General features: G+C 37.1%; 1 long non-coding RNA gene across 1 annotated transcript in view; it reads left to right on the top strand.

Moving 5' to 3' along the window:
* Positions 1 to 13,245, top strand: part of LOC132124155 (uncharacterized) — a 38,873-nt gene extending 25,628 nt beyond the window's left edge. The window contains exon 3 of the long non-coding RNA XR_009426724.1: positions 12,726 to 13,245. This is a non-coding gene — a long non-coding RNA (uncharacterized LOC132124155). The remainder of the gene's footprint in view (positions 1 to 12,725) is intronic.
* Positions 13,246 to 13,595: the final 350 nt, after the last annotated feature.

The following is a 13,595-nucleotide window of genomic DNA, read 5'->3' as shown; positions in this document are numbered from 1 at the left end:
ATTTGTTAGCAGGTTTATGCAGCTATTATCATAAAGTATGTCAAAATATTTGAACCGTGCCTCTGACAAATGGAACTCACTGTACTTTTTATGTAAAGCGCTAGTGGTTTTCACTTACTGTGAGTTTCACCTTATGAAGCAGAGTCAAATTGACTTTCATGTCTGCATTGATTGTAGATATTACACAATGCAAATATGTGTCCAAACCTGGCTATTTGGCATAATTGAGGCTGTTTAACAATGCGTTGTGTTCTGCTGAATAGCCCACCTTTCTGGATCCTTCCTGCTGCATTTAATGCTAAAACATATTGGCAACTGACATTTGTGGACTCCATTAAAAGACTGACAATTACTTAAGGAAAAATTTCTGCTCTCGCCCAGATGTTTGCATTTGATTGGGCTGATAAGCTACAAATGTGGGTGTTTTGAGTGCTCGGTTTGAATTTCATGGAAAGTGCGGAGCTGTGTTTATTTCAGATAAAATGAATTGATTAGTTGTGGTGAATTATGTTTCTTATCAGCATTTTGTTAGCATGTGATGTAGTTTAGATGACCGTCAGACCTTTTCTTCTCGGCAATTGCTGTAAAATGTGTAATTCGCATCCTAATGCTCCTTATGTGCACTTAAAAAAGAAAAAAAACATTCAACTTAAATTGTGAAAACCTTACCATATAAATAAATTAAGCCTTTTCAACAAACATAATTTGTTTCAGCAGATTTGCTACTATTTTAGAAATTAATTTACATTTTACTGATTAGATGCAAATAAAAGGGAGTGATAGGTTTTCCACCATAATGCTAAATAAAAAAATATTTTATTTAGATATTGTTTTAAGTATTAAACTACTCTAAGACAAATGATTAAATGCGTCTCTGTAAGTCTGCATTGCATAAAAAAAATAAAATAATGATAATCAAGAAGTTTGAATGCAAATGAATTGTAAGTACTTGATATTACACATTTAAATTTATTCCGTACAGTAAGTGTGTTTAAATAAAACTTAAGAATTCTCAGTCATTTTTAATTTAATCAAAATAAACTAAGTAACAAAACCCAATTTTGATCTGGAAAAGGCCTTCTCAAGCTGCTCTAAGATGATCTAGTGCAAGGTCTTCAGAGAGCCACTCATTAGTTTAGCACAGCGTAGTCAGCTGCTTGGTCATTGAACTAGGGCAAATGTAATGAATCATAACATTTGTCAATCAAACTACTTTAATGAGTCAGATTTGTTAAAGAAATTTGATTGTCACTGGGGGGTTTCTGCTATGAGAGGTTTTCTCAGGACATGTAGACCTTTTTTAGTGAAACCAAACCTAGATCAGACCTCATTGGAGCAATAATATCATATTCTCAGGAACATCTCCTGACAGACCAAATCAAGTATGTTTCTCAGGATATTTCATATTGGAATAATTGTGAATTTGTTTAATACCGCACAGTCTGATACAATCTGAATGTCCGTTGTTCTATTAAAAAGTAATATCAAGATTTAGACTGATATCAATCTAAGGGGAATGCCATTGAAAGCCATTGCTTCTTGTAAAACTCATTTGGTTAAATCTTATTTTTTTCTTTGAAATCAATTTTTAATTTTGTTTTATAACCAAACTCTCTATTATACACCCTTTAATAGTACCAAAAACATACATGGTCGTGATTGTTGATTTGACAAAGTAGCTCAACAAGAGGTTTTATAGTCTAGACTACATTGTTTTCATATGACTAAACCGTGTGCCATTGTAGCCTTACGTCATTCGTGGCATTGTGGCATATTCTCACTAGTTCCTCTAAATGAATGTCAACTTGTTTTACTTCTGCTGCAGCCGATCGATACTTCATTAGGCCGAATTGTCTTGTGTCCATGCAACCTTGAAGCTGTGGCTTAATTACCTCCAGTATTATGCAGGGGGCTCTGGATGTGAGGCAGGCTCAGCTGTGTCCCCCTCCAACAAAGCCTCTCGGCTTCCTAAAGGTTGGGCTTAGGGTGGGGGCATAAGGGTGGGGGCGGTTGGGGGTTTCGAGGAGGTGGAGATATGATCCATAGATTCAGCGAAGCTCAGGGGGCTGCCGTTCTTTCAAGTCGCCTGGCTGTTTTATTCATTCCAAATGGACGATTGAAATGAGGGGAGATGAACATTTGGAAATGTCACCAAGCTTAGGGTTTGATGGTCTGGCTGTGTGTATTGTGCAGAGTCCAAATCTAATTCCCCGTCTGTCCACCGAAAGGTTCAGGCTTCGTGCAAAGCAAAGAAGAGGAGAGCGAAGGGGAGGAAAAATGGAAAAAGGAAAGCATTGATAAATTTGATTTTCACAAACATGCTAGATGCAAATTTGGGTAATTTAGAATTAATGGCTATCAATTTATCATTCATCTGTAGGCAGTAAAGCCGGTGGAGGAGGGGGACTGGGAGTGCAGTCAAATGGCAATCATGACAAATGACATCCCCTGTCTGAGAGCCACTTCTCCTCACTGGGCTGATTTGTCATCTCCACTTTTGACATTTTTCATCCTAGTATCAAATCACAATGACAGTCTGATATTTTCTAATTCTCTGTAGCCAGGAGCGCACCAAAATAATGCCTTATATATGCCTTTGCTGCTCTTGGCTGCAGAAAACTGCACAAAACCCATATCAGACCTGTCCTTTAAATATATCATGCATGTTATACAAGCAAAGTACACAAGAACACACTGTTTAACATGATGTAAATTGGTATCCAGTGTCATAATTTGTGGCATAATTTATAAATATATAACATTTTATATTATGTGTGTGTGTGTTATTGAGATATGAGATTAATGTGTCATATGATATTACCATGTTGATATTACTTAATAAATAATAATTATTCCACAACTAATATTGTCTTCTTAAATAGAAATAGATGTTAAAACATTTATCATGTATGGCCTGGAATAAGCATCTGATCATGGCCTTGATCAACTTGTCTTGATTTTGGTGCAGGGTGTATGAAGATGATGATTTGTAATATTGTTTCTGTGTGATGGCAATGATATTTGACATTTTAATTACATTTTTCAGTTTTGGAAGAAAGTTGGATCAGCTGTGGATACAGCAAAAAAGTCGAAAACTGTTATAAAGTTACCTAAATGATGATGAAGAAATAATAATAATAATAGCAACAATATTAGTAATAATAATAATAATAAAGATTATAATTCTATAAATATAAATTGAAATTCATAGTACATTATCATTATTATTACTAAATTCTAAACAGTAAAAGACCCCTAACTGAGAATTTCACATTATCTGATTTATGCGAATTGTTGATACTAAAACTTCAGCCTAATAAATATTTAAGTTGAATTTCCACAGTGGTGTTAAACTAAGCTTTGATAAGTCTGAAATGAAGACGCTTTGTCTTAATACCTTTCTATAAAACGTATGCTGTAAGATTGTGTAAAGCCTGCTGTGTCTAGCACATCTATCTATAGCACGATCAGAGTGAAAACTGTAGGGCTTATTTGAGTAACACGAAATCTTTATGAGTTCTGCTCAGTGAGGGGAGATAAACACTGGGCAGAATTAGTGTCATTCCCCAGCTAAAGCAGAGCTCCTAAAGTCTCACATTATCCGTGATGTCTCTCCAGGGTGGTGGCAGGCCCTCCAGGAAAGCAGATGGCAACTAATTTATTTTTTCCTGCAGGTCTTTTTCATTACGTCTGATCCCGATCATGTCTAAATGGTGTAATTATGCAGCAAGAGGTTTTTGCTGCTTATTGTTTTATGTAATAAATGTCAAGTATGCATGGCTTCACATGATTCGTTAGCATCTGCCCTGGCTCCACCATTGCAGGCCACTGCCTAATTCTTGGCATTAATGACAACTGCAATTATTTCAAATCCGTACACGGGCTAAAGACAGTATTTGGCTCTGACAAGGATTGTTGGGTCTCCTTTTTCTTTCTCTCCATTTAGCTACAGTAAGGGATACCGGTATGGAGGTTGACAGGAGCACTGGCTTTCTGGCGCAGGAACACATTCCCATGGTAAATCAGGTTTCTCTGCGGCTCGCCCTTCATGTAATGAAAGCTTCATGTGAGGGAGCTTAGGTCCCAAGCGCCCTCTCCCTCGCTCATTCTGCCATAATCTCTTCCTCTCCCACTCAGGTCATGTCCATAAGTTGGAGTGGATAACCCAAAGCGCTCAAACTGGCCTGCTAACACTGAAATCTATGTTTTAAGATGCTGTCAGGCTTAAGATGGAAAGGAAGCGCATGGAAAATTTGCTACCAAGTAAATTCAGTGCAAGAAACATTGTTTTGAATCAGCTGTGGTGATGCAGAGGAATATCTGTACTGTATAATACCATACAAAACTATAGACATGTATATCCATAAAGTGCTATACACTAATCTTATTAATGCAACATTAAGTAAAAATAAGTATAGAATATAGAATAGAAGTCTTTATGTAAAAAAGAATACTATGTAAAGATCGGAAGCAATGCAATGTAAGTGCCTACAAGTCCCTATGTTTGTTCTTTCATTTTGCTATTTTAAGTTGTTTCCAACCCAGTAGAAATTGTTTCTGTCGTCTTTTGCTTTTTCTTTGTTGTCTATAAGTAACAATTCGATTAACTTGCGGAATATTAACCTGCTAAGTGTAGCTACCCAATTTTCTCAGCGGAACAGTTTTTTTTTTTTGTATACACAACTACAAAAAGTACAACTGAGAAATGAGAACAGGCTGATGGGGAACACAAATAAAAAGCAGGAAGCTGGGGAAGGAAATATCTATGGCAATTCATTTTGGAGCAGAACAGTTTTGTGTTGCGCAGATGGCAGCCATTGCACTTGTTTTTCATATTACTTTTCTCATCCTGGAGGAGACGTGATTGATTTTTTCTGGCTGTGTGATGACTTTCAGTTGGAAAGTTGAGCTAGCGTCTAAAAACTCGTGCTCAGAACCTCCCAGGCTAATCCGTTTGAAATTCGCCTTGATTGTTTCTGAACTGCCATTTCCAAATTTCTTCCCGCTTCTCAACACGCCTGTGCCATTCTTAATCACTCTTTTGGAAAACCCTGATTTGACTCAAAGGGTAGACAGGGGCCGGTGGTCACTCTCACCTTGGGGGCCTTGGGGAGGTGTATATATATGTGTCTGTGTGTGTAAGTGTACCCTGGCTCACTGGCACCTCCTGGGAGCCAATGTGACTGACTGCTCCTGGCTGCACAGACTTGCACACGCACCATCATTAATGCGTATTATTGCTCTCCCACTGTCAGGCGCTGAGACAAACAGCTTCTCCCTTCTCCCCTTAGTATCCCTCCTTCTGATTTAGACTGCAGAGCAGGCAAAACACAAAGCCGAATTATTCGGGAGAAGCTTCATTTTTCTGTTATCTCTGCCGTCAGCTGATAACAAAGCTACAAGCTAATATGGTTTGATGTGTTTGTCAGTCATTTATCATGTGACCTTTCCTAGTATCGCTAATACTGCTGGAGGATTGCGGAGCGAGATGGAGAAATGAAAGAGGAATGCCAGATTGCTTTTACAAGTAACGGTGGTCAGCTTTGGCAATTTATGCATTACAAAGTGACAGGAGAGGGATTGTTCTCACAGTCTATTATCCCATGATTTTTTTATTCTTAGTTTCAGTCAAAATTGTAATAGCTAAAATTTCTAATTTTTACTGAAGTGAATCATACTAAAAGGATAAAATATAGTTATGTTTTTATGTTAGTATGATTTATAGAACTTGTATGTGTGTCGGGTTATATATCTCATGTAGGAGTCTATTCGAGCTTCAATTAGGCTGATTCAGAAAGCAGGTAAAGAGATGAGATGTAAGAGACTTAAGAGGTGAACTTGGATACATTTTTTGGACATTTATATGGAAACCGAAGGGGAATTCAGCAGTCAATTCATTTTCAATTAATTCTCCTGAATTTATTTAGAAATGGAAGTGATATTGACCTGAACCTGAACAGGGTCAGTATAAATCAAAATGCTAATTCTTGTACTCTGGGTTGGTAAATAATTATGAATTGCAGTATGATGGCCTGTATAGCAAGCCAAGTCGATTGATTCCCCCCCCCCACCCACTCAAAAAAAAATATAATTTTCAAATATGTTATCCATTTTTTCCTAATATAGTAATATCAGTATAGTAACAATTAGTATTATGTTTTAATTAGAAACAACCAATTAATGACACAATATTTATTTCAAATATTTGCCACAGAATATGGTATATATTTTGTATATTAACCTTAAAGCACAATCTGATAAAGAAAAAAAAAATCCTGTTGAACATGAAAACATAAACATATAATGCTCAACAAAGACAGCCAGACCTACATTTCTCCTTCGTGTCAAAACCTGCCAGCAAATAGTCAGCACTGGGTTGCCATGGAAACCAGGTCAGGAATAAGCCTTTACTTCTCAGATGTCCGAGACATGCTCTTGTCACTTGTGGAACTGTGAATTTTGAATACAGGCAGGAGATGTATATCGGGGAAATAAGCTGGGAATTGGACCGTAATGGAAGCTTGCGTTCATAGGTCCTTGAAATTCATGATTCAATCTTAAACACAGCTATTTTAGATGACCCTTTATTGCTTTTAAGTGTAATTTCCGTATAATTTGAGAGACAAACTATAGAATGAGGCATAATGAGACAGGAGAAAATGAAATGAAACAAGATTAAGTAATACAGGGAAGCAGAAATATAGTAATACAGTAATACACCATTCTTAGCAATTCTGAGGAGCTTTTATTGAGCACTTGAGGGTTTTTAAGCTCTTAGTTATTGTAAGTATCTTAATTTCAATGCAATTTAAGCCATCAGCATAAATACTATTTTTGTTTTGCCAGATTTTAATAATGAGGACATTCTGAAATGGACAAAAGAATGGATTTATTGTGGATAACAGAGATTTGTCATAAACCCTTCATATGGATCAAGTGCTCAATCTCTTTGTGTTTCTTCACCAGACCGTTCTTAAGAATTTAATACTGTAATGTCAACACAAGGATGTTTATTTCCAATTTCATAATTGATGTACAGTGTGATGCTAAAATATCTTTCAAAGGTTTTTTTTTCTTGTTTGTTTATACAGTACATGATTTTTTAACCACACAAAAAACAAAAAACTAAAAAATGGTAATCAATCACTGAGTTTCTCCAGTGAGTGTGATGTATTTATACTTAGTTTTTTAAAATCCACAACGCATCTTTCAGAAATGAATGGTTGTTCTCACCTTGAAGCCCCCTGTTCTTCATTTAATTGTCATTAAAGGTTTCAAACAGTGTATTGATTGTACTTCATATTTAACCCCTATATAAATTTCTCACGTGATGGCTGACGACGTCTTCCTAATCAGAAATGTTTTATCTAATGGCTTACAGAAATTCATCAATTATTCTCTCAATAATGGCGTTTTATGACAGGATCCCTATCATTCTGTCTGCTTGGTTTGACCCTTTCCTGACCTTTGTGATGCCCAAACGTGTCCGGGTTATATATTTTCTGTCCCGACCATTAGCTAGTCCCTAAACCGCTAGCGAAAAGGATAAACTCGGAGCATTTCTACAGTTCATTCATTTTGTGGCTCCCCAGTGATCGGTCGGCCTGCCTTTAAATCCCTTTTTTATTGTAAACTGCACTGACAGAGGCAGCCTTGTCTTTCATTTCCTTGATGTACTTTGTACAGCTGTATGGCCTTTGTTTGTATTGATACTAACATTACCATAAACCACCACCCAGGGGCCAGAAACAAACTCTTACCAGATCCAATACACTTTAGCTTATCAACCTCTTCATTTTAGTTTGGTTTGGATGATCCATGCTGTATACGGTCCGAGCTTGAGTTGGCAAGCGTAGAGCCACTGTGGCCGAGCATCAAAAGGGAATCCAATCGGTCACCTAGATCAGGGGTTTTCAAACTGTGGGTCGCGACCCACTCGTGGGTCACGGAATGGAACAAGGTGGGTCGCACAAAGTCACTTGGCTGCAGCTAATTTTGCGTTTCAATGACACACAGACACTAACACAGTTCAGTCTAGGGCTGCACGAATGTGACGAGTGGGGCGGGGCCTAGTGCCATGGGAACAGAGCTAGGCCGGTGGAGTGATTGGGAAATGAGCAACACTCACCGGTCTCAAGAACCACGGAGGAGATCGGAAAGATACAAAAGAGGAGCGATGACAGTGAAGGACGAGAGAGGACCAGGCCTGGGTTTTATTTTGTGTTTGTTTTTTATTTGTGCACGGCAGTCATCCGAGAGGGGCTGTCGCGCTGTTTTGTGTTTATTTGGTTATTAAAACTTTGTTTGATTGTCCGCCGGTTCCCACCTCTTTCCACGAAGGAGTCATCGAGGCGGTGGGCTGGAGTGAGTTCGCCCCCCCCCCCCCCCCCCGGCAACTCACTCCAGCCCACCACATCGAGCACCCTCGGCGGCAGACTCCTTCGCCCTGCTCGATGGCACTGCGGATTCACCCCAGCGGCGAAGGATCTTCGGCAGCGCGCCCCTCCTTCCTCCCTGGCTTCGGCACCAGTGTAAAACATTAAAATCTTCACAATCACAGGAAGAAGGAGGCGGGAACTGGGAACCCACTCATCACAACGATATAGCCCACCAACATTAATAATGAACTGCAATATCCTTAGTGTGATTTTCAAATTGCAATTAAGTCCGTGTGCGTTGCGTGTTTTGAAGGTCTCAGAGCAATGTCATTAAAAGGTTCAATCGGTCTTTTTTTACCTATTTCACAATTATTTTAATCTCCAAACTGTTTTAGATAGTTCTGCTTTGCTTCTTATGCTTTTCTAAAAAAGTGTTGGATTGTGCTCCGTTCTCGCCGACACACACGGAAGGATCATGAATGCAACAAAACACAGCAGCGCAGATCACACTTCACTGGAGTGAGCCTGCTTCACGTTTTTATGGACACTACATATTTTAACGCCAGTAAACAAAAATTAAAACTTGTAAATTTGTAGTGAAATTTTCAGTTGTACTCTAAAATAAAATGGTTATTTTTCTTAAATACTTAATTTCTGTCATAAAAATTTTAAGTAAGATTAGGTTTAAAGTAATTTCACTCGTTGTTTTTTTTTTTTTTTTTATATTTTGGTGGGTCGTGAAATATATTACACTTGTCTAGGTGGGTCGTGGAATGGAAAAGTTTGGGAACCACTGACCTAGATCACTTTCTTGATTTCTGATGACTCGGATTCGCAATTTTTTTTAATTTATTTATTTTTTGTCTCTTGCCACCTCAGTGCTTCGTTGGCTCTCACTTTCTGTTCAGGTTCAACAATAGCAGGATTACTCTTTAAAAAATAAAAGCAGCAGTTCAGTGCAGAGAGAGGGATTTAGCAGCGATATTTAAAATGAACCACCTTTGGAAAGAGGGACATTAATTATCGCCCGTGCGATTCCATTACCAATTGAAATGTGCGGGGGTTTGTGGGTGCCTGACCCCTTTTTTGTGTTCTGCCTAATGGGAGGGTCATATGCTTCTTGGAACTTGGTGGGATCCCGGAGTCAAGCTTTGTAAAATGGGGCCATTGAGAGTTCAGTTTCCGATACATGCTTCAAAGGCGTCAGCTGCATCTTTGATGTGGCCTCTTAAGTGAAGTAATAGAGGAATTGTGGCAGGCTGAAAATAATGGAGGTGAATCTAGCGTCATTACATGCTTCATTTCTTCAAACATTCTAATCCCTCTGATTCCTAACATTTATGCTGTCATTTTTAGCGTGCGTCAATATTTATTACTATACTAATGCATGGTGTTTTGGCCCTAATGCTGAATGCACGTGCGTTTAGTGATTTTTACACCGATGTAGTGTCCTCTCTGGTCATGTACGAAGCTTAGAATAGTCTTGTCTCTTTTACTACATAAAATGCATAAATTCCATCTGGAGCTTTTGGATTGAACGAAAGTGTAAAATAAAAGCTGAAAGTCTGGTTCCTCTCATCAGTGTGGACAATGATCAGAACCTTTCTTGATTTGAGAATTAAAGTTACAAATTAAAAGATCTAATAGCTAATATCTGTCTTTTTCCTTTTAAGAGGTACTGCTTTAATATTTTTTAGTTTTAATTTATAGTTAAACAAAATGTGGCGTATGATCTTGTTTTTTTATGAAGCCAGTACATACATTTCAGGTGTATATATCAGCAAAATGATATTAGATACAAACAGTATTAAGCAACACAGCTGTTTTAAACATAAAGCTTGGTTGGTTAGATTTTATTTAATGGTTTTGAAAGAAGTCTCTAATGCTCAGCAAGACCGCATGATCAAAATACAGTAATATTTTAAGTTATTATTTAATATACCCCTTTTCTATTTTAATATATTTTAAAATGTAATTGGGATGGTAAAGCTGAATTTTTAGCAGTCATTACTTCAGTCTTCAGTGTCACACGATCCTTCAAAAAAATATACTAATATGATTATTTGACTTTTTTTAAGAAAATCTTTTTATCAGGGTTGAAAACACCTTTTTTAATATTAATCAAATATTTGTATATTATATATTCATTTAAATATATTTTATTTATTTTTATTTGTTTTTATGTGGTTTATAATGTGCTTGGTTATCGAAATTACAATAAACGGACAGACTTCACAATACAAATGGATTTATAAAAGAAGTAGAAGTAACAAAGTTTAAAATCAAGATTAAAATCATTATTTTCTTTTCTAATCAAGCTTAAAGCCATTTACCCACTTAGTACTGTAACACTTATCCATGTTTATTCATACATATTTATTCATACATATTGTGTGCACACACACACACACACACACACACACACACACACACACACACATATATATAATAGTAAACGGTTTTGCATCTCTTGGTTTCTTTTAATTGTAAGGCATGTAGAAATTTCAGTTTCAAGTAGACAAATTTAAAACCTAAGTGTGACTTGTCTCGTCATGTTTTGCTGTGTCTGGGTCCGCCATCTCCTCTGATGTGAATGCTTTTAAATGACATTACTGATTCAGACTCCATTGTCCAAGCCTCAGCAGCAAAAGTCTCATTTATTGTACTTAATGTGCAGATTTATGTAAGGAGACAGTGGTCAACATTCATAAGATATCATTCTTTCTCTGTTTCTCTCTTAACCTCATCTCCCTCTTGCCCCCACCCTCAACCACCTCGGTTTCTTGCTGTCTTTCTGCGCTTTTAGATTGCACTCAGCATGCAGTATAGGGTGACTGAATGAAACAGGCCAATAGGAGGCATAGGTAGACCGTGGAAATTAGAAGTGCTTTAGGGCCAGTCTTTACAAGAGAATGACTTTCAGAATGCAATGCAGCAAATCCAGACAGAAAACAGATCACACATACCATGTATAAATATGTTTCATGTGTTATTTATTTTTCTAAAAAACAATTTGTGTTTCCATATAAATGTATGCATTTTTGGTCAAGTTTTTTTTGAGTCGCTTTGCTGATAAATGTTTGCAACATGTTTTGTATACAAAAAAAAAATCACACTTTTGTGGTATTATTATTATTATTAGTGTATTTTATTGATGTACTTTACAAATAATTTTTTTTTAGTCTTAGCCATTTTTTTTGTCTGCTATATTTCCTCTGTCATTAAGAAATCATATTTCAGTTTTTCTCTTTTCCTAAAAAACACTGGTAGTGCACTAACACGACATTTCTATTTTTATTCTCGAAAATCCTCCTTGAAATTATATTTTGTTTTTGTGATGATGAGCAGTGTGAAATGTTTCATCTGATTTATGTGTAGTGTCATGCACAAGAAGTGGGTAGAAAAGAGAAACATCCTAAATGAAACTCAGTACAACTGTAACCGCATGATGCTCCTTTGACAGAGGGTTCATATTATCATATCTTACATAGTTATAACAAGGTGAGCTTGTCACAGCATTTGTGAATGATAAGATTTGCTCCCATTTAGATGGCTCATGACTAAAAGGGAAGCTTAGATCCTCTGTTGAAAAACAAAGAGGAGCCTTGTAGGAGAAGTGTGTTTTCTTTTAAGTTTAATCATTTTTCAAATGTCAAAATATTTAAAATAGATGTTAATGCATTTTATTTTGTAGTGTTTTTTTTCTCCAGAAAACCCCCGTTTTTCTGTTACCAGATATGGCTAACAATGCATTGTTAACAATGGTCTGAGACATTATTTATAACATAGGTAGCTGCTATGTATTCATCTAAAAGCCTGTATCTTTCTGAGCTTAGCATGCTGGGATAGAAAGGCATGCTAGAGCCTCGCACCTTTAGCCTGGGTATCAGTATGACTGTGGTGTCTCCATGCGACGTGCTTTAAAGATGAACTGTTTGGTGTGATCCGAGCCTGTACGGGGTGGAAGGCCTCGGGCGAGGAATAAGACATGCTCTGCTTCAGGTGCTGTGTGAATAGCAGAAGATGAGCTCCATTGTTTCTCTCTCTTGTCTCTATTGCGCAGGTAAAGAGCAGAGGAGCATAATGGCTTGCGTTAGCCTAGCTAGCGGGCCCTGGTGTAATGCTCGTAGGTTAGACTCTTAAAACCAGAGGGCATTTAGATCAGAGGACATTTGTTTCCCAAACTGTCTTGCTGTGGCCTAGCGGGGCCCCTACGTCATTTGTTTCCAGATTCAGTGTCGAAAATGTTGCATCTGGGGAGGAGTACTTTACCCTTAGATTTCATTTATTTCCCTAAACATACATTCAGCCATTGTTTTTCTTTCCCTCTCTCTTTTTTTTTTGCAGTGGACTCCATTGCTTCAGTAAGATGGATGGCGAGTGTGTAAAGGAGCTGACATCACAACACTTACTAGGAGGCAGCGCAAGCAGCCCCCCGGTGACCTACGATTCAAGCTCCAGATTATGGTTGTTCATTGTTTGTTTCTGCTCCTCGTTCGGCTCAGTGACACAACACTATCCTAACAGCACACACAAATTAAAGCCTCGTATCAGATCGTAACTAAATCTGTGAGTGAGACTTGCGTAGAGAGTCTAGTAAAATAAAGATTGATTTATTCTTTATCTTTACCCATTTGGTTAGTTTTCATGACTTTTTTCATGAATGGCTCATTATTAAAAAGCTGGAGGTTTGAAATGTGCTGCGCATCATCATCAGCGCTAAATATCAATGTGCAGAAATGTTTTAATATTTTAGTTATTTAGTTAGGCGGCTGTTTGTTGTGCGCAGTTCTCACATCTATGTGAGTATTAATGTATTATTCAAGCGATTCAACTCTCCAAATACAAATGTGTTTTTTAAAAAGTACATTATAATGTTGTGATGCCTAAATTCAAACATTTAAATTATATATATTTTTTTGTATTATTATAATTTTTTTTTGCTTTTACAAAATAAATTTAGGCTTTGTGCTGTTTTAGAATATTAACAATTTTGCTTTATATCAGATCATAACTAAATCTGCAAGTGAGACCTGAGTAAAGAGTTTAGTAAAATAAAGATTGATTTATTCTTCACCTAATCAGTAAGTTTTCATGAAGGCCACAAGTTCTGATTATGGTAGAATTGTGCCATGATCACCATCAACACTAAACATATTTAATGTACAAGCCTTGAGTGTGTTATTCATGGGCAAAAACTTTATTTTATAGATATTT

This window comes from Carassius carassius, chromosome 42 (genome assembly GCF_963082965.1).
Source record: "Carassius carassius chromosome 42, fCarCar2.1, whole genome shotgun sequence".
In the NCBI taxonomy this organism is placed as follows: domain Eukaryota; kingdom Metazoa; phylum Chordata; class Actinopteri; order Cypriniformes; family Cyprinidae; genus Carassius; species Carassius carassius.
This window is presented reverse-complemented; position numbering and strand designations above follow the sequence as displayed.